At 53.4% G+C, this 4,204-nt stretch overlaps 1 long non-coding RNA gene across 1 annotated transcript; it reads left to right on the top strand.

The window, feature by feature from the left end:
• The first annotated feature begins 284 nt into the window (after positions 1-284).
• On the top strand, positions 285-3,999 carry LOC118980504 (uncharacterized). Its single transcript, XR_005065112.1, has 3 exons — positions 285-445; positions 1,065-1,271; positions 3,636-3,999. It is a non-coding gene; the product is annotated as an uncharacterized LOC118980504 (long non-coding RNA).
• Positions 4,000-4,204: the final 205 nt, after the last annotated feature.

The raw sequence follows: 4,204 nt of genomic DNA on the forward strand, positions 1-4,204 counted from the left end.
CTGAGGAGTCCCACGTGGCCTGGGCCTTTAAAAGAGCCACGTTGCCCACGCCCCTGCGGTCTTCACCCTGCACCTGTGACCTGTGGGCAGAGGACAAGTTCGGGACCCCCCCTGGCACTCCGAGGCCAGGCTCGTTCGTTCAGTTAGTAATTCTACCTAGCAGGGAGGGACTTCCTCCTGGCTGGGTCGCTGTGCCCTGTGGCAGGCTGCGTCTCCATGGCAATGGGAAAACAGGCCGCTGGAGAGGGCCGGGCACAGGCCCAGAGCGCCCACCCCGAGGCCCGCTGAGGTCCCGGCTGATGTTGGTGCCTGGGGAGGGATGTCGGAACTGAGACCACCCGAGGTCACAGAGGCCTGTCGGAATGGAAGCCATTTATTGTGCTTCATGTGAACACAAACGCACCTAAGAGGAGAAACCGGAAACCTGAACAGCAAACAGGTTTCGGTTAGTAAGTACAAATATATCTGAAGAAGGGGCAGACTGCTAAAACCGGCTGGCACGTGCAAAAGCCCTGTTAACCTCCACAGGGATAAACGAATCTCCATCGAAACTGGGGGGGAAAGAATCAGTGTGAAACATGGATTCCGATTTCTTACTGTGGTTCGGAAGGGCTTCGGGTGCCTCCTGGCCCCCACGCCGGTGGTCCTGTGTGCGTGGGGATCCCTGGCCACGTTCCTCGCTGCACGGTGGCCAGTTAGGAAGAGCGTGGGTTTCCTGGGTTAACACTGCAGTTAACACTGTGCCTGGTAAGCAGCATTAATTTGACAAATCGTGGGGTGGGGACAAGAGCGCTGGTTCAGAAAGGGGCTTTGTGTTTGGGGGTTCCGTGGGAGACACCATAAATACGCCTCTGGAAGGAGTGATATGGTGGGAGGTGGCTCCCATTCAGTGAACCGGATTATTACTGCTAAGTGGGGCCAGGTGAGGCATGGATCATTGAAATTCTCAGATAATCCAAAAACCTCTCTTTAGCCTATCTTCAAACTTCTTCCCCAACAAACCCATGACCAGGGGAGCTAACAATAGAAATAAATGAATGAAATTGAATTTTACCTCCCCCAAGATTTCCGGTGATGATGTGCTTTCATTGAGAAATTCAGAACAAGCACCAAAGATGGACCGACATACAGCAGCCCTCAACACTCACAAAGATTGCACCCAAAGTGTGTTTGCCCGTCAGCGTGTGGGTGCTCAGGGTGAAGAGGTCGCACCCCACACTGGCCAGAGGGGTTGACTGCTGACCTAATGCCACAGGAAGTATATTTTGGGGGTATGTTTTGCTTTTTCACTGTTTCGTTGCTTTCCCCAGTGTGTCAAAATTGAAACAGGTGTGTCTGCCTTTGCGCAGACAGACTGGAGAGAAGCACTCCTCACGGCGAGGACCCGCCTCCTCTGGTCCAGAGTCTCGTCAGAGGGAAGGCCCCAGAGACAGTGCGCCTGCCCCTCCAGTGGGAGGAGACAGGGTCTCCATTGTCAGCAGGACAGGGCCAAGGGGCACCCAGGGGAGAGAAGGCTCTTCCGTGTCCCCGGGGACAAAGTGACGTCCTCTTCTGTTTGTTTGACACGATCCCATTACTTCAAGGCGTGTGTGTGTTGACAGGTGTAACTCAGTGTGGATACTGCATTGCCCTGCACATTTCGGCAGGTGTCCGAGTTACCACAGGGCGTGTGACAGTGTGGGGCCCGGGCCCTGGCGTCCGATCGGCAGACCTGGGGCTGCCAGGGAATGTCCTTTTCTACCAAGCTCCCAGTGGTGCCAGAGCCCCGAGCCGCGCCGGGTCACAGCCCCAGACGGCTGGTCTGCTGGTCTGGAGGAGAGGCTGCCGGGTTGCCCGGAGGGAGAACTGGCCTGGCCTCTGAGGCATGAATGGGGGGCAGGGTGGGGGCAGAAAGCTCCGACTTAGGACTTAATAGATGTCTGCATTTGAGATCTCTTATCAGACTTACAATAGCTTTCTTCTGTATTTGAACTTTTTACGAGAACATAATGCTTGGGAAATGATATCTTACCTATAATTTTTTCCAAAAACCCCACTAATATTCCTACCTTCAAGGAGATTAGTGACCCTCTCTGGGCTCTGAGCAATGTTCTCTTCTTTCCATTTCTTAGGTCCCAGTGGGTGACCTAGCCACATAGCTGAGAAATTATAGATGATAACCACATACGAACTTGTCTTTAATTCATCAAATAAAAATGTTTAAGAATAAGAAAAAGATTTAAGAGCACCAAGGCAGTCTGGTGCATCTTTGATGGCAGCGGGGTTGTCGCTGCTCTGCCCTGCAGTCAGGCCGTGCTCAGCCCGGGTCTCGAACAGCCCCCTTCCCCCTTGTCTTCCTGGGCGGACAGTGCTCCGCAGAGTCTCGGCGACGAGACTACTGCTGCTGGTCACCCACCGACCCTACAAAACGCACGTGGGGCCGACGTGGTGGGGCCTCTCCAGACCTGACCTTCCCTCTCTCAGAGTGCCCTGCCCTGCTCTCAGAACTATGTCTGCCCTTCTGGGCTTTCCTGACAGATGGGGGTGTTGATGACCTTGACAGTGACAATGAGGAAGACCGGGAAGGGCTAGAGAGGATGGTGATGAGCTCCTCTGCGTGGGTCACTTCTCAGCACTGGCCACTGCTCTGGGTCCTCCTGACACCTCATCTTATTTAGTTTTTTTGCTCACCACCCCCTGCCAGCCAGTCTGGTCACCCCCATTTTGTAGATGAAGATGTAGCCACTTGCTCAGTGCCCAACACCTGGATTGAAGGGTAGGATTGGAAGCCAAATTTCTCATTCTCCAGAGCAAAAGTCCTCTTTCCTTGAGGTGACTCCCACCCTAGCTGCGCCCAGCTCTCGCTGGACCCAAGTGCTGGTGGCAGGAGTGGCCATGCCTCAGACAGTCTGGACCTTATGCCCGGACAGCCTGCCCACCCACCCTCATCCCCACGTGTCCAAGTCCGGTCCCAACGCCCACACCTCCTTCGAGCCCTTCCGGAGGGCAGGTCTTTCTGCCGGCCACATCCACATGCATAGCCACACCGAGTCATGCCAGAGCAGTTACAAATGTGGTGGCAAAACGTTCCCTCAGAACACAATAATGCTTTAGCCCTGGCTGGTGTGGATCAGTGGATTGAGTGCGGGCCTGTGAACCAAAGGGTCGCCGGTTCGATTCCTAGTCAGGGCACATGCCTGGGTTATGGGCCAGATCCCCAATAGAGGGCACTTGAGAGGTGACCACACACTGATGTTTCTTTCCCTGTCTTTCTCCCTCCCTTCCCCTCTCTCTAAAAATGAATAAATAAAATATTTAAAATAAACAAACAAAAAATAATGCTTTAATGCACACTGCATACAAAACTACATGCAGTTGTATGTAGACCCCTGCCAAAGAGGTAACATTAGGTTGTACCACGTGAAATTGCCATTTGTGTAAGTCAAAAATGATCGATTATCAGCAATTTCGTGTGGCGCAGCTGAACATTTTTCTCAAACAATGTGTCAGTTGGTGGTTGTATTCCCTTTTAAAAACTGGCATCCAATAAATAAGTGCGTGACTAACGCGCTGTCATACAAGCAAAGCTGTGGTAATTATTGATGTCAACACTAATTTTAAAAAGCCAAATTATGCTCCATGTCATTGCGTTTTAGAGCTGAAAACTACTTAGAGGTCATCAATCTAACACCATTTTTAAGCCACGGAAACTGAGCCCCAAAGAGGTTAATCACACTCCCAGGACCAGACCTCCGACGTCCTGATTCCCGGTCCAGTCCTTCCCGCCTCGCACTGCGCAGAGCGCAGCCTGCGCACTCGGAGGCGGCGTCTGCTCGGATGTGCGTGCGGGAAGATGAGCAGGCACAGCTGTGCTGCGGTGTCAGTAAGTCCTGGACGAAAACACTAGCTGAGAAAAAATGAGACGCTCGCTGCTGCTGCTCCTGCACTTAGGGCGGATCTCGCTCCCACATGGACTCACGGACGGGCCCGTCGCTGTCTGGCCCCTGAAGTCACTCCAAGTCTAAGCAACCTACACAGCAGTGCAGGGGGCGCGGGGGCGCGGGGGGCGCGGGGGGCACACGCAGGTGCCTGTGTAGGGGAGTCACTGCGGATTGTGCTACTGAAGTATCTAGGGACGTGATCAGTACTGAGACAATGGTTCTGAACGGTGAGGCGTGAAAACCACCTAAGGAAGAAATAAACGGGTCACGACACCCCTGAATTA

The sequence above is a fragment of the Sturnira hondurensis genome, unplaced genomic scaffold, assembly GCF_014824575.4.
Source record: "Sturnira hondurensis isolate 20B ecotype Veracruz unplaced genomic scaffold, ASM1482457v3 Scaffold0001872, whole genome shotgun sequence".
NCBI lineage: Eukaryota > Metazoa > Chordata > Mammalia > Chiroptera > Phyllostomidae > Sturnira > Sturnira hondurensis.